This window comes from Mercenaria mercenaria, chromosome 15, assembly GCF_021730395.1.
Source record: "Mercenaria mercenaria strain notata chromosome 15, MADL_Memer_1, whole genome shotgun sequence".
NCBI lineage: Eukaryota > Metazoa > Mollusca > Bivalvia > Venerida > Veneridae > Mercenaria > Mercenaria mercenaria.
This window is the reverse complement of record NC_069375.1, coordinates 29,575,439-29,598,879: the sequence shown is the minus strand read 5'-3', so window position 1 is coordinate 29,598,879 and position 23,441 is coordinate 29,575,439.

The following is a 23,441-nucleotide window of genomic DNA, read 5'->3' as shown; positions in this document are numbered from 1 at the left end:
ATAGGAAGATATACGTCAGATGTCTGAAAAATGGAATAATATATCAAGTTGGAGAGTTTGCAATTATATACTTGCACGTATATGCGTATGCAGTTAGGGTTACCTTCTTATTATCCGTTTTCAAGATGCCGGGAAAATTTTTCCTCTAGCATCAAATGAAAAAGCACAAACAGAGTCGATGCCGATTTCACAGCTATATAACCTGTAATACGACGTCATACAATCTTGTGTGCTAAACCTTGAATTGTGACAGTACAACTCATAATTCAAGGGGTGCTCGCTTGAAATTAATTTGCTGAATTTCAAGCGTGCACGTCCGTGCAGGACGATCATTGTCTGCACTGGTCGCCTTGGCAGAATTATTGGCAGGTTAAAGAGTAAAATTCTATTTTACGGTGACTGAAAGTTGCAACTACAAAATCATCTTACTCTCTGACTACTAGTTATCCTAACAACTGGCTAATCGAATTTAATATATCAATGAAATGTTTCATACTTAATTTATTTCGCATTCCCAATGCATGTGAAAGGCAAATAACAAGAGAGTACTCATGTACTTTACCATAATCAAGGGCTAGTGACTGCCTTAACATTACTGAAATACTGTTAAAGTATGGTAACATGATTTGTAAGTTTCGTATATACCATGAACAGGTATGTTGAGGGGTTTAGACAGGTTTTGTAAGTTTCTATTTGGTTATGTACGGTTTTACATTTCTTCGTTTCGATTTAAACAATGTTTCATTTAACATATTGTGAAATCGTTAATATTCGTGGGGGACTAATTTTCGTGGAATTAATGGTTGAGTCAATCCACGAAATCTAATCCCAATGAACAAGTAGAATTCCCATTCATTTTTTGTTCAAAAGTTGAAATCTACGAATTCATATCCCCACGAAATGGCCGTTTTGACCAAAACCACGAAATTTTATGCCCAAGAAATTAAATGTTTTTACAGTATTTTCATTTCAGATTTCCATTTGCTTTATTTGGCTATTCTTAGTTTAAATTGTGTGAGATAATATTATAAAACACAATCTGACTAAAGTACATATCCTATTACGCTACGCATAGGATCTGAGAACGACCTATTCATTGCCTCGTTCTGACGACCCTTTCGCTAGCCAATCAGAGCCTAACTTACAACATCTTGCAAATCTACCTGTAGCCTTGACTTTTGATATTTACAATTCTTATGTCATAATGTATCAGATAGCCGGTTAGCTCAGTCGGTAGGCCACTTGCTTTGTAAGCGAGGGGTCCTGGGTTCGAGCCCTGGAATAACTGCACATTTTTCTTACTCTTTGACATTCGAACATGTCGTCTGATTGGATAAAATAAAAAAAGCAATACTGGAAATCCAAAATATACAGAAGACGAATGTGAATGGGTCGTTCTCAGATCTTCGTTTAGAAGATCAAGTACTTTAGTCAGATTGTATAAAACATATCGTTACTTTTTGAGCCATGTATTGAAAGTTTTGTTTTATATTCCATTTTAGCGATACTGTGTTTTTTACTACAAGGAAAAGTTGGATTGTTCATCAGCAACGGGAAATGGGACTTCTTGTATTCCGAAGCTGCGAAATGCTTGTATTTTCCGATTTGCTTTAATTTGCAATCGTATTATAGTTTCGTTTTTATAAGGTATTAATGACTGTTGTCAGATATTCTAAAAAAGTAAGTCAGTTTGTATTTAAGGAGGTAAGTTACCTTAATATTTGTAAGTGCGCATGCCCCATCGGGAGCTAACGTGACGATTTACGACAACTTTTACGGCAATCTAAATGTGTTTGTATTTCCATTCATCTGAACAAAAATCATGAATCTGTCTCCGATCTGATGCTTCAAGGTTTAATAATGCAGAAATGATGATGATGAATTAATTGCCGCAAAATGGCTTCTAAACATTGTTGCCCTAAATTGACGTCACTGACATCATGACGTTACGTGTTAGATACCGCGCAAAATGAATAGCTTTTATCTTGAAAGTACGTAATTCTGTGCATTTTCTTTATTTGAACTATTTTCAGACAACCAATATTTGCTAAAAGAATTTTTATGAGTCTTTCTCTCTGAATAATGATCAATAGTTTACTTCTTTTATGTAGTTATATTGAAATTCTATGCAGAATGAAAGAACATGGTTGATGGTAACTGATGTTGTATGGGAATATAGTTGGGTGAAATGTTATTTATTACGGCCATTTTCAAACAAAACGTGGTCAGTTTGATTTGTAATACGTTCTTTTCAGTTTCGGTTGACAATATATATATTAAAATACTAATACTGTACTCTAAAAGTGTTCAGATTTCAGTAGAAAATTGTGGTTTCTTGAATTAAATTTATGTAACCATGGGAACGGAACCCGTGATCTATAAACCTAGATGTAAAATTGACACTGGTCTATTTAAGGAACACAGGTTCGGCTTCTTATTTTCATTTTATAAATATCAATGAGAATGATAGCAGCATGCAGAACGATTTTTCCATAAAAAATGTCAGACGAGTGTACTGCTGTAAGTATTGTAAGCTTTGAAATTTGTTAAAAATGTACAAATAGCACGAACGTATTACTAACGTTATAAATAAGATGCTGTAAAGCTACATCAACAAAAAGATAATTTGTTCAATTTATTTTTATTATAGAAATTACGATAAAAAGCAAGATATCAGCTATTTTAAATATCTCTGTTGTCATGGTTACATTAAACTTAAAGAAAAATAGGATACCATGTAAAGTGCTTGGTATTTTATTAGTAACATTACCTAAATATTTCGTGTTGGACATTAACAGAATGACACTGAAGCAGTCGAGAAAATGACATTTTAAGCTTATCTTAGACAGCTAATGCGCATATTATTAAAAATTATCAATTGTACAGACTTCTACGGATAAAAGAAAAGACAACGTTAAATATCCGCACTTTTTTCTTCATTCAATATACAATACCTTCCGAGTGTCATGTGCTTCAAACCTGCATAAAAATGATACTTAATGGACAGAGATAAACGAAATTGAGATTGTAGCAGTTAAAACATTAAATTACACGAAATACAAAACATTGCTGCGGTTCAACTAATTGGAATGTACCCTGTTTACAAGGTAATCTACCTCCTTTAGATTTTAGATGGCTTGATAATGTCAATTTGTCGCAGCTTTAGATATTTGTTAAGATATCTTACGAATAGCCTTACGTTTACGCCAATCTCTGACACTTGCGTCAGGGATTCGACTCTTTTGCTCAGTAGTAAGAGCATTTGACCATTACATCAGTGACTTAAAATTCCAATTGCACCACAGGCAGTTGGAAGTTTTCGTGCGGGATACGGACTCTATCTCTTACCGAAAATAGCACTTTATATGTCAAAATGGCTTACATGTTATCCTAAATGTTTTGAAGGAGGGAGTGTTACAGTCACTTACGCATAACCTTTAATTTTAAAACCACATTTTGTTCAGTTTTGTTGATTTTTTTTAGCTCACCTGAGGTGAGTTTTTCTGATCGTTCGATGTCCGTCGTCCGTCGTCTGTCTGTCGTCCGTCAACATTTAGCTTGTGTATGCGATAGAGGCTGAATTTTTCAACTGATCTTCATGAAGTTTGGTCAGCATGATTACCTTGAGGAAATCTAGGCTGAGTTCGAAAATGGATCATCTGGGTTCACTAGGTGAAATCGAAGAAAAATCTTGTGTATGCGATAGAGGCTGTATTTTTCAATTGATCTTTATGAATTTTAGTCAGAATAATTACTTTAATGAAATCTAAGCCAAGTTCGAAAATGAGTTATCTGGGGTCAAAAACTAGGTCAAAAGGTCAAATCAAAGAAAACCCTTGTGTATGCGATAGAGGCTGTCATTTGCAACTGATCTTCACAAAATTTGGTCAGAATGATTACCTTGATAAAATCTAGGTTGAGTTTGAAAATGGGTTACCTAGGGTAAAAAACCAGGTCACTAGGTCAAATCAAAGAAAAACCTTGTGTATGCGTTAGAGGCTGTATTTTTCAATTGAGGTTCATGAATTTTGGTCAGAATAATTAACCTGACAATTTCTAGGCCAAGTTCGGAAATGGGTCATCTGGAGTCAAAAACGAGGTCACTAGGTCAAATCAAAGGAAAACCTTGTGTATGCGATAGAGGCTGTATTTTTCACTTGATCGTCTTGAAATTTTGTCAGAATGATAATCTTGATTAAATCTAGGTTGAGTTTGGAAATGGGTCATCTGGGTTCAAAACCTAGGTCACTAGGTCAAATCAAAGAAAAACCTTGTGTATGCAATAGAGGCTGTAGTTTTCAATTGATCTTCATGAAATTTGGTAAAATCTAGGAAAGTTATGAATATGGGTCTTCTGGGGTCATAAACTAGGACACAAGGTCAAACCAAATAAAAAAACCTTGTGTATGCAATAGGGGCTGCATTTCACACCGGATCTTCATGAAATTTGATCAGAATGTTTGTCTGGATGAAATCTAGGTCGGACGAGAATATGGGTCATCAAGGTCAAAAACTAGGTCACCTGGTCAAAGTAAAGGAAAACCTTGTGTACGCAATAGGGATTGCATGTTACACTGGATATACATAAAATTTAGTCAGAATGATTGCTTTAATGAAATCTGAACAAGTTAGAATATGGGTCATCTGTTGTTAAAAACTAGGTCACTAGGTCAAATAAATAAAAAAGCCTTATGTATGCGATAGAGGCTGTATTTTTCAATTGAGGTTCATGAAATTTAGTCAGAATGATTGCCTTGATCAAATCTAGGTCAAGTTTGAATGTAGGTTACCTTGGCTTAATAGCTAGGTCATTATGTCAAATTGAAGAAAATACTTGTTTACACTTCAAGAGACCACATTTTTGGTCCAATCTTAATGAAAATTGGTCAGAATATTTGTGTCCATGAAATTACTATGTCAAACATGTTTACACTGTTATGGTGTGTTTAGGTGAGCGACCTAGGTCCATCTTGGCCCTCCTGTTTTTAATTTCATCAGCGACATATTGTTCTAAGAATACGCTCAAAAGGTGTAGAGGATATACTTTCAGTCATTGTTAAGATATTAACAGTATTGTTAAAGGCATATTGCTTTCTTTTATAAATCGTATTTAAATATTGATCTAAAATACTTTTTCCTTAATACGTAGACCAACGGAGGGGCGTTACCTGACTCTGTTTTTCACTTATTACCACTTCTTTTCGAAAGTTACGTACGAGGTGTTCACAGAACAACTTATATACGGTAAAACATTTGAGTTCTTAATAGATGTGTTTATGTCTGGTAATAAATCATGTGTATATGTCTTGAAATAGATTATGTGTTTATGTCTGCTATATACTAAAAGCGGATGTTCAAGGTAAAGCAGGTACACGAATGAACATCAGAGACATTTAATTATTTATGAACTTGTTCCTTTTCCGAAACTTTTTTTTTGTAAAGTGGATACAAAAATAAATTCATATATGTCTTCTAGCTATAATTTCAAATTTTCTAGCACATATTTGCTATTATATGAACTAGATGTTCAACTGATACCGTAACGGTACTTTCCATGGTACGATAGATGTATGCTAAATTTATGCATTATCTGTCGTTTTTTATGGATGGCAGTATCAAGCAGAGAAACATAATTCATAACAAAGTTCATATTGAAATAAATTTATGTCTTGCAAATTATATAATACCATATTACTATTATACTTTCCGATGAACACTGATAGACAGTAAAGATATAAAACAAATACTGTTTTGTAACAAACCCATATTGATGAATATCATACATGTGAAATTTAAACATTTTTTGTATAAATTTAGGTTTACAAATCAAGCATTTTAAGAGAGAGAACGTCTGCATAATTGTTTAATTTTGAACACATCTTTGCTTTTGCGTTTGGTATATTGTACTATATAATTCAATTTGTTCGTTTAAGTATATTTCATTTGGTAACATAGCACATTCTCTACGGATGTTGAGACATAACCCCTCCCCAGAAAATAGAGATTTTAAACTTTAAAATTTGGCTTGGTACCATTTTGCTATGTATTGATATATAAGTAACGACTCATTTATGAATTCTAGCCAAATCATATTTTGTCCTATCCTTTCCGTTGAAACAAACCTTATTATAGACAAGTAAACATATAAACTTTGTCGCATGTTACTTGTGTTCTTAAAGTCATTGACTTTGTTCTGGAATTGACACAGAAAAAATGACACACAATCAACAGATACATTTTTGTGAACAGTTTTGATGACGTATTGTTATATATAGACTGCAAATAAGAAGTATTTTCCTTTTACCAAATTTATGATACTTTTGCTGATATTAGATTAGGAGCCATCTTCCGCCATAATCTATGATTTTGTTTTGTATACTCAAGTTTATAAATATATTAGACACATATAATATTATACTTGTACGACTCAATTGTTGATAAGGTTACATCGCCAACAATTTTGCTTCAAACTCAACGGAAATTATCATTCAAAATTCATATTCAGTTAATTTAGTAATTTCAGTAATACAAAGCCCTTTATATTGCTGCTGATGCATTATATTGAAATCTTCTTTCTTTCTGTTTATATTATATTTAAGATATTTAAAAAGTACAACACAAGTGTTGGCATTATTAGACTGCAAGTTAGTTTGTTGTAAATGATGTCAAATTTATACAATTTTGATAAACTTTGAATCTTACTATCAAGTAATCAATGAAAAATATTGATTGATTAGATAGCAAGGTATTTCATTTCAAATTACAGCCGAAATTTTGAGATACTGAAATCGAGATATCAAAAAAAGACTTCAAGAAAAATTTTGATACAGTAGAATACAAGATATATCGTATTATAATAAAATTATCCATTCAAATGAGATAGTTTGTTCATTTTTGTATGAAAGCTTTTAACATTTGTATAAAGCCACTTATAATTGTGATTAACCTTTTAGCAATTTTATCATGTGATTAAAGCCCGTTCGTCATCAATCAAAACATTAGCACAAAACATAAGCCAATAGAACATGAGTAAGTACTTATTTACAAATAAGATTGCTTCCCAGTTTTATACTTAACCCTGCTTACGACATATATTGATACCTGCAAGTTCTATGTACATGTATATATTTCGTACTTATCACTTTCTCTTGATACAGATAAAGCAGCCACAGGAAGTTGTAACGTCGATCTTGGATTAGGGAACTTTAGGATCAGTGACGATCAGATATCGGCTTCATCTTGGATGGATGAATTTCCACCGATACATGCAAGACCACACCTTTCCGGCTGGTGCGCTTCCTTTGATGACGAAAGGCCATATATAAAGGTAGGAATATTTTTTTCCAGATAACTTGTATCAAAATGAATTAAGTGGCACTTGGATATGTGCATACAAAACTTGAGTGTTATAGAGCACGAGACTTTTGCATCGGTATTTATTTTATCCTTCATTCTTCTTTCCAGACATATTGTTTGTAGTCCTAAAGAACATACACATGGAACAACCAAACGTTTCTGGATTTTTTATAAAACGTTTATGAAATGATTCTTGTGGCGTTGCTTAATTAAGAGAAAATGGTGTTTAAAAGCTAGCGCTAAGGATAAGTCTGAAATGAAATTTTTAATGGACAATTTTCTTCTGTTTTCATATATAATAATAATTTATTAAACCTTTGATCTAGCCCTTTTGCCAGTATGTCCGAAATAAAAGTTACAAAACATGGTGTTAGGAAAATTCTGGTAAACTTAAATCAATACAATACAAAGCAGCAGGCTAAGATCAGACTAATCCTAAAATTTTAAAGGAATATGAAAATGAGATAGTATCTTTTTTCTGCATTATTCAATAAATTCCTTGAAACTGGTTGGTCCGATGCCTATGTAACGACTGTTTTAGAAAAGATAAAAAAATCCAGCTTTAAATTACAGACCAGTGTTTTTAACCAGTATAATTTGTACGATCTTAGAGCACATAGTAGTTAGTAATATTTTAGATACAGATAAATTTAATATCCTGGTTGAAAATCAGCATGATTTTCGACGCACGGCGATCTTGCGAAACCCAACTAGCGGGTTTTATTTAGTTAGTTCGGTCAGTACAGCAAAGCCAAGGCGCTGTTTCCATCATGGATTTCTTCAAAGCCTTTGATGTAGTCCATAATGGCAGACTGTTCTTAAAATTAGCCCATTATGGCACCAGGTGGTCTACTCATTATTGGACTCGTGGTCGATGTAGCAACATCGAGCTCTGCTCCTGTTATATCAGGCGTCCCTTCAATGGACTATTGTTTTACCCCTCCTGTTTCTGCTTTACATAAATGACCTACCTGCGCCTGTGTCTTCAAACGTACACATTTTTGCAGAAGACTGAGTAGATTATAGGATTATAAATTCTTAGAATAATTCAGTTCAGCTGCAAGAGAACGTTTAATCATGAGAGCAGAAATGTAAGATGTCATTCAATGTAAACAAATGCCACATACTGCAAGTCCAGTCAAGCCACTTGGTAAGGCGTAGAAGTATCATATTATTTATCTTGGTCTCCCTATGTAATTTAAGTTCCTAATAAAGCTAAGCAGAATTATGGTTTCTTAAAACGTAACATACATTCTTCTAAAATTTCTTCAAAAGCAGCTGCTTATAATACTATTGTAAGACCAACTTTACAATACTGTTCTAGAGCATGGGGTTTTACCATCAGAAGGATATAGATAAACTAGAAAACGTTCAAAGACTAGCTGCAAAATTTGTAACTGATAGTTATCGCAAAACTCTGGGTACGGTCACAAATATCACAAAAGACTTAAGTTGGAATACATTGCAATTTAAAAGACAATATTGGTAGCCTGATTTTTTTTCTCACAAAATGGTTTAGATGCTGATCCAAAGCAATACGTTTTACATTACACAAGACAGTACAGACACTACAATCATCTGGCATTTCACATTCTATCTACTACAACTGAGTATTATAAAATTCATTTTTCCTAGAACATTTGTTCAGTGGAACACATTACCATCGGATTCAAATCGGCACTGGCTACATTGATGTGCACGCTTTAACTCCAGTATCGTTTTGCTTTTATCCCGTTTTTAACCATACTAACGTCTTTCTTTTTACGCCGCAGTCTATGTGTATATATAATTCGCAGTTCAGGGAATTTAAATTTAAGGGGTAAGGTTTTGCACATTTTTATCGCAGCTGTTAGGAAGCACTAGGTGATAGCCTAGGAAACCTGACAGTCTTTTACTTTCTCTAACTCCCACGCATGGCCCTAATGTATCATTAATTGAACGTTTGCCATTACCACAAAAGAAGAAGACCTGTACTGATACATGCTTTTCCGGTAGGCCGTTATCAAAATATTTATTGAAAATATTTTTATCGGATTTCGATCAGTATTATTGAACAATGAGAAGTTAAACAATAAAATACTTATATATATATATATTTCATTCTTTCAGAAGAATTGTCCATAGTTCAGGTAAATCTTAGCAATAGGTTTACCCTAAAGGTTATTTTTTCTCGGTTATTATGTATCAATTTATCAAGCATGCGCTTATTGTATAATTTACACAGGAAAAGTTATATAATGATTTAGTGCCATTTTGCAGACAATGATTAAAATCTTCTCTTCCAGAGACTAGTTGAAATTTTTCAACATGCTCATTTCCACTAAGTTTTACATATAATGTATATATGACACTGAAAAATGATAAAGTGAATGAAAAATGTTGGATGTTTGGAAAAACGGCAAAAATGAATGTAAATTTTATGCACTTTGTTTCAAAAGGGTTGCAACGGTTAACTACCCTCTGATAAATATTCATTTGTTATTTTTAAGAATATCTTTCAGAAATTCTATGTCAATAAATTTGTACCACCAGTCACTTTCAAGTAACTCACTTTTAATGGATTTTTGGGAAAAAATATTTTTTCGCATATAATATGTGGGCTCGTCCTTTTAATGAGAATCTTAGGGACTGCTTCTATTTTTTATTTGTTTTTTTTTTTTGTTTCATTTTCGTTAGAACTTTCTAATTTATCATTTATACAGCACAGAATGTAATAGAAAACTGTGTGCCGAGGGAACTGAAAATAAGCAAATAAGGTATTCCAATGTCAACTTTCACAAAACAATTAAAAGATAACGAATATGATACTTTTTACTCCGATACTATAAAAGTGAATTTGAGCAAAAAAAATATACAGATTATAACATCTCATAGAGCTAAAAAAATCTCTACCTGAAGTCACTCAGTATTTAACAGCATATGATTTTTAATATTATTTATTTTTCTACCGTAATTAAGTAAAAAATGTGTTTTTACTGTACACTTCTTAAATAAGTCATGAAACATCCGATGACGTCATCTTACCTTAATACATCACAGTTTACGATTCGTTTTCTTTATAAAGTAACTTCACGAATGCGTGCTGTTTCTGCTCTTTGATATTCCTGTATACAACCTGATATTTTTAAAGGTAGCCAAAACAACTTCAGTTCTTAGTTTGTGTTAATAACAGCTGCAACATCAATCATGAATGCATTGAACGATGTACGAAAATACGATTATAGTTCATAAGAATGCTAAGTTTGACATCACTTTAACGGAGTACGACATGCTGAACGTATTGGAGATAAAATGTCTTTGAACTATTAATAATGTGAGACATTTCTGAATGATGTTATTATGCAAAATACTGACAGTGTATTTATCAAAAACTTTACATCTGAAACATTATTAGAGATACACCACGAATGTTCTAATGTATTTCCCATATATTTTTTCCTAAACCCATCCAAAAGAGTGAATTCTTTTGTTATAAGACATATCTATCTTAAATATTGGAAGGTATTTCCAAAATATTGTAAATATTACACATTTAATGGTTTTAATGTAAAATTAAAACCTAACATTATAATACATATAAGACTAAGTGTTATCTCGCCTGTTTCATATTGATACGACACTTGAAATCTGTGTACAAGAAATGAAATAGTGTCATAACATTCCCTGTTATAAAACTGATTTAATATGAAATAAAACTTTCAAACTGTCTTGGCATATCAGTGCTCAATACAGATCGAGAAACTACTATATTTCTGAACATTTCGGACATTTAATAAAATTGGAGCATCAGAACTGTTCAAACGGTTGCAGAGGAATGGAAATTTACATTATAATTCATGTTTGAGAATTAGCGGCAATTAAATATATCAACTGCCCTTGACCCTTAGCCTGCTGGCGGCAAGTGACTCTGCCTTTGTGACCAGTGCAGACCAGGATCAGCCTGCACATCCGCGCAGACTGATCATGGTCTGGACTGTCCGCTATTCAGTCAGTACCCGGTATATTGTCAGTGAACACCTCTTCAAATGATAAATAGTATTGCCAATATTGAATAATGGGCTAGTCCTTTTCAAAACTTTAGCAGACTAAAGGTTTAATCTTTTCAGATTTGTTTCTTAATTCCATTTCTCTTAAAACTTAAAATAGGCCTGGTCCTGCAATGTGTGGAAACTCTGTTTTGTTGAAGGAGAATCCGCTTCAGTGTTTATAAGTCTTATATAGAGTTTTAAAGACCAGTAATTCCTTAATACCAAAAAAAAAAAATTAATTAAAACAGTGGTTTTTAAAAGTAGTTGTACCTCCTTCCCCAACCAATCATTTCTTTTGCGTAATCACACTGTCCTTCATAACCTAGCAGACATGTATCATATATAATTCAATGCAGTTAATATTGGCAATTCTTATTAAAGGGAGCCTTAGAGTTAAAAAATAACTTGTGGGCTAAAACATACGGAAACTGACGATTCAACTATCCTCATCGAATCGTGTGCTTTCGATGATGCGAGACGGAGAATATGACGGAGAATGGAAACTACTGCTGTTCTTCACAATTTCAGCCTTTAAGAAAGTTGTACTTCCGGTTACATGAACAGTGAAGTTTTCTGTCAATAAAACAAATTAAAACATTTGTAAATTTTAAAAGACATCCAAATACGTCGGAGTTCAAGTCAATATACACAAGACCCAAGACTATAACGTTTATAACTATGTTTTCCCTGCATACATGCAAAAATTATGCGCCCCAGCAGTTTTCTGATAGCTTTGATTTATTAACAACAGTAAAGCATGCAGGTTCGTGCAGAGGTGTTAACTATACTAATCAATTTTAGCTCTACCACTTTGATTATGTTTTTCCACAGATTTTACATCTATCTAACATTTTAAAGAACGGTTTGTATAGGATTTGCACCGAGTTCATCCCCACCCAAAACATGCGGTATTATTACCCCGAATGTTTATTTACTGAAAATAATGACTAGAATCTGTTGGGAGCAATGTTTAAGGAGTATTTCTATGTTCGCAATATATGTTTTTGTATTGGAAAAGCAATGGAGTGTCATAGCATATAGGCCCTATCATCAATCAAGTGGGTAAAGCAAAACAAATAATAGTTTTTACTTCTATTATTAATTCTCACTAACATTGTTTACTTACCACTTAATCTAAAACAGCAAAAAATCAGAACACGAGAGTTCTAAAACAATCCTAATTATGAGAAATGTCTCTAAAAACATAAAAAAAACTGAAAACTCCGTTAAGAAAATCCATTTTATTATGCTGTCTTTAAATGTTTTAAAGTATGAAAGAAAACAATGCATGCATTTTAGTAGTGAACCTTAAAGAGGCACCACAAAATAATTGTATTCCTTTGTGTTTCCATGATGGTAATTATACATGCTTTGCATGAAGAAAATGAGAAAGAACAAGTATCTAGTTACAATTGATAGTGACATATATTAGGCCAAGACAATGTGTGTAATGTCCTAACATTTTATTGAATAACTGTACCAGTATGTACAGAAATCAGTGTATTTAGTGAAATGTCAATCACATTTTGTTTCTACAGTGTAAGAAAGTTATTCATCTATGTTTTAGAAACTATGCTGAAAAGAGATTTGACTGAACAAGTTTTCAGATGAAGTTTTCAAAAAACATTTATTCAGTACTGGCCTAAATTGTCCACCTGTAAACTTGTAGTATAACTGTATATTACCTGTATTTCAAGAATGATTTTCATGAAGTTTTTGTGAGTGAAAAAAGTATGTCACTAGGTCGTGGTGGGTCTTTAACAAAAGAAAATATCAAGAATACCAATTTTCTAAGCTAAAAGGGTCATCATTCTATCAAAATGTAAGACAGAGTTGTGGTTCTTGGCCTACTTACTAATCCATGGATTATAGATAACTTTCCAAAGAGTCAAAGTATTCATGAAATTGGGACCTAAATAGAAGTTTTAACTACAATTTTCTTAGTACATAAAGTGCAATAATTCTTACAAAATACATGTGAGATTTATGGTTTATGGCCTACTTAATAACGTATTAATTGTAGACAAGTATGAAACAGTTTTCAAAGCTATTTTTTTTCTGAAAAAGTTGACCTGAGCAAAACTCTTAATCAAAGCCGACACCGACGATCAAGTGACGACAATACCTCGTACATTGTTTGCAAAAACGAAACGAGCTAATAAATGATATACTGTTGAACTAATTAGCTGAAGATAAAACATGTGTACACATAAAATCAAAATTCAAAACAAAGAAATAAAGGTTGATTACTACATTTAAATATTAGCAATTTCTGAAATCCATGTAGAAGATACATGTAGTAACTAAATTACTGTGAAATCATTTCAAGCACAGACTTGGGGTCAGGAATACCCCCGCCCACACCACTCTCCACCGCCCCTGTTATTTTAAGCGAATAACTCTTAGCATTTTAACATGTATTGAGCATAAGTGAAGATCATAAAACGCATTTTGTAACATTTAAGCGTGTTTTAGAAAATGCTTTTTATCATCAATTCTGTTAAATTACGAAGATTTGCAACAGTGAAACTGACATTAGAAAACAATAGTCGATTTACCATTTTTATTAGCACCTACCTATGAGTTTCTGGTATCAGGTAACGAATCTGTAACCATTCTGTTAAATGACATCGGTCCTGACAACTGACGTTCGGGTTCCGGCGAGAAATTAAAAAACATAATTAATTTTACTTGTATGACACACTTCCTTGCAAAATTGATCCCTGCTTTGCACTGTGCATAGCCTACGCTGGAACCAAACTTACATTTTTATCGTACGAAGTGATGATCCGGTATAATATTGTCGTAAGCGTATTTTTTTAGTACCCGGTTTATGATACGCACAGTACAAAGCGGGGTTTCAAGCGGCAAGCGTTAATTTAAAGTTAATTTTAAGACATTATTTTGAATTATTTTACGTGTCATGTCTTTTGCGGATGTCTCTAAATTGCTTTTTGTACTTTTAACATGTGTAAATGTTGAGTTCTGCTCAACCCGGGGCTAGAGGGCGTGGACGGTAGCATGAATTTCCACTACCGTCCATGAACAGGCTCAATCAAACCGAGCCTGCAACATTTTCGTTTTTGTCGTGTTGGTCGACCTGTGAAGTTTCCACTTTTCTCTATTTTGATATCATATTTTAACTTAAGAAGGATAGTGATAGTCCATTGCAAAATTTACTCACGGATTCTAAGCTTTTTTCTCTGCGTTCTTTTTTTTTTTTTTTTTTTGATAGGACGTTATCAAACGTGCAGAACAGTCTTAAACTAACAAAATTATTCAATACTTACATATCTTTTGTACTAAATGAATATTTCTAACACAATATTTCCCTACAAGATTTTTATTTCATATCCTGAGCATTTTGAAATACTCGGAGATTCAAAAGCTTAGCAGTAAAGTTATACATTGTCGTCTTTGACAGTTATCAAAAACAAACTCTTTCCTTCCATTTACTTAACCCTACCCCTTGTAATGTAGCTGTCAGTTCAGACAGGTGTTCCTACAGTATATTTATCTGCCCTGTTGGATTTGATATTTGTTACCAAGCTTGATTTGTGGGTGTATTTTGCTCCGGTGAAAGGAAACTACAGTAAGATTTAAGTTTATTTTTGTAAGAGCGAAAATACCACACATGGTTGGATTTAGGTTGTAAATTTTCAGTATGACCTCCTACTGGGGACTTTTATTATTAGAAATCATGCCAGGGACTTTGTTAAAAACTTGAAAATTAAATGGTATGCTTTTATAGCATTTATGCTGATAGAAAGTGAGAGGCAATGAACCAAAGAGTTAGACGAGCATGTGGACAAAATTGAAGAGAAAGCTTGTTCAGCGGTCGAATATTTGTTCTACCGAGGTATTTTTCTAAGATCACGATAAAGTGAGACAATGCAATCAGTGATTCATAGAACGCCCATTAGTTGCGCCGCCGGTAGAAATTTTCAGTGCCGAAACATTTCTTATTTTTAAATATTTGTTGTAAATGAGCCCTCCCATTTAAAACTATCAACTTTTTACGTACCACTGACGTTAAAATATTTTGTAAGGAAGGGCTCCCTTAACAAAAATCTGAAGAAGAAAGTCAGTCAGATTCTTGGTATGAAATTACTACAAATATACCCTTGGTGCTTAGGACATAATTTGTGTTACTTTCAACTGATTTTTGCATCGTTTTTCATTCGGTTAGATGTCTTTGACTTTTGAAATGTAGAAAATGTAGGGTCAATTCTCCATGTAAATTGTACGTAGTCCTGTAGATTGTTTTTGTTTGAAGACACTCTTCAGTGCTAATTTCAGAGAGATTAGAACTAAATAGTTATTGTTTACTGTCTTATTTATAGAAACCTAGTTTTTGATGTTCTACTCCCATAACGAAGTCAAGCAGGTGTTGGAATTACGTATTCAGAGTTAGCTCCACTGCTATGAATTGCATAAGAAAAAAATGTTTCTTTCAAATGTACATAAAATGTGAACAAGGTGAAAGTAACCTATGGTACAAACCTGTTGACATTTGGTTTTTGCAAGATCTCCTAATAAATAACCAAACACATTGTGCAAAAGTGAGTCAACCGTTCTGATCTCTCTGTCGTGGGGGCTTTGTCTCACTCTGTCCCTCTGGTCAGATCGTTCTGTGTCTGTACTAGTAGAGGATGAATTATGCGCCCTGTGTGGCTGCATTTGAACTATGTTAAGCGCCTTTGAACGTGAAATTGATCATGAAAAGGGCGCTATATAAATCTGGTATAATATAATATATAAAACGCTTTTGAAAATATTCGGAGAAGGAACGTTTTTTCACGTTTATTTTTTTTTTTCTCACCCATTTCCCGATTTGTTGATGCCATATGAACATTCTATACCAAAAAGTACTGAAAATGGTGAAACAAATCAACAAAGCTATTGGCGAGAAGCTTTAATATTAAAAGGATATAGATATATCAATTTTGAACAACAATGCAATTTGATAATTCTAACTGTCCATCGAAAGGAAGAGGAAATCATAACGGAACACTATCCGACCAAATGTTAATTTTGCCTGTTGTGTTAGGAATCTTGAATTGACTTTTTTTATACCTGCTTCAAGTTGTAATCTAACAGGTTTGAATTTTTGTAACTATGCACACAAAAAGATGTTATTACTATATATATGTTATATAATTCACAATAATTGCAGATTGAATTTATGAAAGCAACAAAGATTGAAGGAATAACATTATACAACTGGGAGAAGATAGATGTATTCAACGAAGAAGAAGGAACTAAGTCTGTTTTGTTTGGGGCAATTGTACTAACATTAACTTTTGACAAGAACTTGAACCATTACAACAAGGTATAGATCGTAAATAATATTTATTATTTGGTAAATACTTTGAAAACGGTAGATATACTTTATCAGAAAGGGTTTTCTTTTGCGCCAATATTCAAAACATTAAAACACTTGTCCCAAGTATAAACAATACAGTTTTGTTCAAGACCGTATACTGTGACGTTAAAGGAGCCACCAAGTAAATTTATCCGAATATGATTAAATTACACAGAGATTTGTTAGCAATACACATGTATCAAAATTTTAGATGTCAGCCTCGTTTTGTTTACTGTCTGGTTTAAAACGATTTTTTTAGTTGCATTGGATTCAAGCACACAAACCTTTCAAAGATAACTCTTAATAAATCAGATATATATAAATTTGACTTTGAAAGTCGCATCTTGTTCATGCTTTTTTCCGTTTTAGAAAAATCGACATTCCATCAATGGGCAAAGAAATTAATGAACCTGTGAAATACTGCGTCTTATAAAAATCTTCCAGCAAAGATGAATAAAGACAGCTCTGTACTTTTAATAATTATTATAACAAAATGTATTACTTTGTCCGAATATGGTACAACACACTAAGGATCAACTTAGGATCAGCCAACCTTTCAGATATTGACTCTGTTATGGTGACCGAAAATAAAGTTTTTACATCGCGTTTAGTTGTCATGTAACCTATAAATGATGCCTTTGGCAACAGATGTACCTCTTGTATCAACACTAAAATGTTAAACGTTTCATGAGCATGATGAGATATTTAAGGTGTTCAATTGACCAGAAGTCTAGTTTCTTGAGGTCCCTATTCCAAACAGATATCGCAATCAGGTAACCTTTTTTATGCAAAGTAAATAGTATGAATATACAGTTATTCAAATAATGCTAACAGTTGGCGTAACAGAATCTTTTCTGTATGTTTACTGTTGTTCGATAATCTTAACGTTGAAACTGAAAAACTCCTGAGTAATTTGAATAAGACTAAAAACAAACGACACTTTCGAAACACAGGATTTAACAAAAAATGAAATAAGATCTCTCAACGTATTTAATTCATTTACAGACCATTTCATTCGATATATCCCGGGCGATTACGGAGCCTCAAACTATCTGGTTTGCAAATAGTATCGAAGCAAACCATATAAAACTCACCATAGAAGAACCAGCTACACATAGTCTTAACTGTATGAAGTTTGAACTCCAAGGGTGTCATTCAATTGGTAAGATATTTTCAAATGGTATTTTATGGTATTCATCAAAAAAAGTAAAAATTTACCAGGAGCTGACTATGACCACCCGACAACAGTATCCCACCCCATATTGTAAGCAAAGCTATTTAAACTAAGTTTTGCAGTTCCTTCTCAAACACTAGAACTTATTACTAGACATAATCTAAATCTCTCAAAATTTTTATTTTATCCCTTAAGAATATACGAGCGGTTTTAATTTTCTGGATGGATATACGCCATTTGGAAAGTAGATTCTTCGAATATGTCTTTCTATCCAATATTTTGCCAAAATCTAATGCTAAATAATTAAAATATGGCTAACAAAGTACCATTTTACCTAACATATTATACTTCTTGCGAATTAAAATTCATCCTGTATGTCGGCTTGGATTTGCCTAAAATGGATGTAAGCTGTACAAAGGGATAATGGCCAGAAATTTCAAAAATCTATTAAAGTAGATAAGGGTTGGAATTGTTTTTTTTAAGATACTACAAGAACATTTGAACTTGCAAACTTTTACTTCTTATCAACATAAGAGTGTTAGATTTCCAAATAAAAGGCCAAGATATGTTTCTAAATTATTTCTTACGAACAGCTCTGAATTTGTCATAACATGAAAGAAAAAATGATACTCCGATTCACCTGTTTTTTTATTACACAATATATATAGTCTATTTCTCTTACCGTACCATTGTATCTGCCACTTTCTATACAAGATTTATGAGATGACTATCTTAAAGGCACTGACCTCCAGATTTGGCTAAAAATAATCTTTCTTTCAATTTGAAATTGAAACGTGATCATATTATGAACATTAGAATATGAATTTTGTTTATAAAAATATATTTTAAAAATCAAATCAAGAAAGAAAAATGACCGCGTCGGGGATTGAACCGCGGCAATAAAGACTTTTTTCCTGTCATCATAACCAGTAGAGCTATAGCGGAAGTAGTGAATTATGACTTTAAAATATAGATTTTTATAATCGAGACAATTAACCTGGAGTTAAAAGGAGGAAAACCAGCAAATTCTCATATGTTTCCGTAAATATAGTTTGTCAGGAATTAAGTTTTAAAACTTTCTTAAGAAATTTAGGATTTATTTCAGGATATCTAAACAATATTTTTGCTGTTGTCAAACGACCTTGAGGCCAGCCTTTTTAATCTAGAGACATGTTTTTTCTAGTCATCATTTGTAATATTAGAAGGGTACAAAGATAATCTTCAAATACAATTTTTTTTTTATATTTACAATACAGTCTAATTTTGGCATGTTATGTACGGTTTCTCTCCATTTTTGAGTTTTCTGGTCACGGATTCTGCGCTGTATAATTGGAAAATAATTTACAGTTCTATCAAATTTAGTCTTGCGTTACTAAAACCTTAGTGATCTATCACAAAATTAATTCTAGTTGCAAAGCAATTTGTTTGTACATTGAAAGAAGACGAATCCCTAATTGTCATAATTTTTAGCCAATATATTACTGATATTTCCCTACAATTATTTTCTGATAATGGGAATCTTCCCAATTCACTAGGAACATCACTGTTCGGAGTTTGGCGTTTAACACCAAGTATATATTTACAAAATCTGAAATAAAGTTTATCCACACATTTGTACCTGGTACTATTATAAATCCCCCACACTTCTGAACCGTACATCAATATTGGTAGAACCGTTTTGTCAAACAATGAGAGTTTAGTTTTAATATAAAAATTAACTTTATCAAATAGTGACACAATGTTATGATAAGCTCTAAGTGCTTGATAATGCAGAACTTTTTACAGCGCCTGACATTTTACCAAAGTATGTGAAATTTACACATAAGTATGTGGAATTATCTACGAGCTCAATATTGTAACCATTTATGAAACAATTATGATAGACATTTTGTTTATGCTTTTCAAAAACAAAACCTTTCGTTTTTCCAACATTAATTTTTAAGTCCATCACTTTGGATACAGATAAACACTGTCAATTTAACAATTTTTGCTTGCATGCTTTTTGTGGTGAACAGTACAATATCATCAGCAAAATAATGTCATAAACATTGTTAACATATTAATATTAACAAACTGATATCTAAGTTATCCATAACATCATCTATAAAGAGTATATATAAAAGGAGAGATAATGGTTCCCCCTTCTTCTGACAGATAGTAACATCGAAACATCTGTACAAATCTACAGGACTTGACAACTTAACACAGGACTCAACAACAATATAAATATATTTATTCATACTGACCAGTTTACAGCTAATTCCAGTTTAAACTATTATTATCCATAATGCATTATTATTAACAATATCATTTGACCCTCATTGATGTGGGTTCGAGCCTCACTCGGGGCGTTGAATTCTTCATGTGAGGAAGCCATCCAGGAATGTTGGTGGTTCTACCCAGGTGCCCGCTCGTAATGAAATAATGCACGGGGGAGGGGAAGGAGAGGGGGGAGTGGGGTTTCCTCCACCATTAAATCTGGAAAGTCGCCATATGACCCATCATGTGTCGTTGCAACGTTAAATCCAAAAATAAAAAATATAAAAAATATCAAAGGCTAGATGATAATCAATAAAAACACACTAAAGCTTTGCATGTTTAGACAAAACCTATTTATTAATTGTAAGCATTAATAAAAACTAGCACTGAATATTATGATACAAATAAAAATCATGCAAAATCTCCTGTTAAGTAAAGTTAAACATGTAAGGTGTATGAAAATAATCAATTTTGGTAGATTTTCTACACGTTGATCTACCTTCAAAATCACATTTATTCGACTTTTCAGTATGAGAATAATATTTGATTGCAAAAGGTCAACTATGAATATTCTTCCAAATCTGTCTGCAATTTCAATGCATTCGAGATGTGAAACATGAAATCGTAGTTTTAGCTGGCTTTCGAAATTGGTCGTCCATATATGAGACGAGTTGTCTGGTCGGCTTAACCCATATTCCAAGTTTGCGTTAACCCAAACCCTTGACTAATAACAAATCCTTTTAAATGTTTTAATCGTGGTAAAAGCGATAACAAAACCAGCATATGAATATCAAAGTATGACACGTCCCTTTAATAAATCAGATTTAAGTATCTTGTTTCAAACCATGAATCGCTCGTTTTGGTGTCAAATCATAAACGCTCATTTTTGTCAAGCCAAAGATTGCTAATTTTGAGTCTTACCATGGATTTCTCACTATAAGCCATAACTTAACTTGGTCCGCTCATTCTGTATAAACCATGAATTTTTTTTTTTAAACCACAGATTACGAATTTTGTGTCAAAACATCATCTTTTTCAAACCATAGATTGCAAATTCCTGTCAAAAACTTTGATATTTGGTTTCTTACTTATGCGTCAACATTATTTCCAAAGCTCCTTTTCTCTTTTTTATAGCTTTGTGTTTCTCAGAATGGTTTCTTTTTCTTTTGCTGAACATTAATTGATGTCAAAAGCTCAATGAGTCAATGCTTGACACAATATCTGATTTTTTTTCTCTAATTTCGAATGTTTTTGTCAGGTACTGTTTTCAAATATTCGCTATGTTTGCTCATGTCTGAAACTCAATTTGTATTATGTCATCCGTAAGTTGACTTGAAATCCACTGTAGAAGCTTTGATGCATTTACTGTGAAATGTGCTCAAAGATGTTATTTTTGATTTCTTACTAACCACTGGAGTATCGGTGTTATCCCTTCTTTCAGATAATTACAAGCTAATTAACACACTATCAGATATAAGAAGTCATTGGCGGTATGAAGGAATGTGCCTTATCAGAGAAATTTATAAAGATGGAAGCATGCTCACAAGTGTATATTTACCGTACCGTTACGAAAGCAACCAAATCTATAGATGGATTATAAGATTCAGAGACACCTTTATCAAACTAGTGTTTACACATATATCTTTCAAATTACTAAAGGTAACTAAAGTGTTTTAACTCTTAAATTAAACTTATAAGTAAATATTACGCTCAATTTTATCTTTTTACAAAAGTGTTACATATGAACATAGTCATTTCCGCATGTTTTATCTTAAATTTTATTTTAAATGTCGTTAACTTTTCACTACAACATATATTTCAAATTTCACGAAAGTTTGTCCAGAATGTTTTAAAATACATCTATCATAAATCGTACTTCGTTTTGTTTTCAGAATACGCTTAATGAAGCCAATTCTGCATGCAGTGATTCCCTGATGATTTCAGACAACATCTTGATAATGGGCCTGGAAGAGTTATTGACAGCAATTTCAGAAAAATAAACTACTCGATGACTGTTGAAACGAGTGAAACAATGATAGTTTTATCACTTAACAAATGCCCGATAACCTTCTTGGGAGATCGAGGAGATGGGTTTAAAGCATTTGTAATGAAACAAAGTAATTGAATACTGATAGTTCTAAAAGTAAATTGTCTTACTATCATAGATAGATATTACATAAAAAAATTGCCAAAAGACAATCTTCTTTAAAATACCACATACAATTATATAATTCAAAATTACAATCAATTGATATATAGTACATAGCTGTTAGTCCATATACTGCATATTCAGTAACAATTTTATACAGTTAAACAACAGTAAATGTTGTTCATTACTGATTGGGTTTCATGGTTATATTTGTGCTTCTCTTCTCCATACGGGAGTATTGTCAAGGACGTTTGCACTTGTTTATATACGAACTATTATTTATTTACATTCTTCTTAAATCAAATATGCATAACCTGCATCAGTTATCATCAACGATGAACATCTCATATTGCATTCCCATTTTTATCAAACAATGAGAACAAACATGTTTGCATTACTTATGAAACGAAATTTACTCACTTTGAAAGCGGCACGTTATCTTTGCACTTGATACAGTGTTATTCTTCGTTTACAGTTATGGCAAACTGGTCATACTTATACTTTTTGGCCATTTGTGTTGAGAGAGGGTGTTAACAGAAGTAAACAAATGTCACACAGTCCACCTGATAGTTGTGATAAAAACGTGCAAAAAACTTGACACTCTAAACTTAACACACTTGATCATAAATCACATAAGAGGCTGACCATTCTAAGAAGATTTCAACACTAAAATATGGTTGCTAGCAGGTTGATTAGTTTTAAATTTGCCTTGGATAAAAGATGTGTTTGAAAGGACAATGTGAGGGACCCTTGTTGAACATTTCAAAAGACAAATTTTAATTCTTTCTGAGTATTGAGGATATAATTATAATAAAAAGGAAATATATGTACACGCAATACATGGTGCTTCCCTCCCCAACACCCCTCTTGTAACATCTATGTATAGAATTAAGATTACTGTTAATTATTGAAATTATCAGTATGCCTATACGGAGCTTTAATACTTTCAAATCAATCTTGCACTTTTCTCCACCAAATATTATCTAAACATCTGTGTAAATGCTGTTCTTCCCTAAAAACGATGAAAGGTTTTAGATATGAAAACATATCTGACCTGGATCAAGATTTTTTTGTATATATATATATACTTATTATACCGTAGAAGTAGGC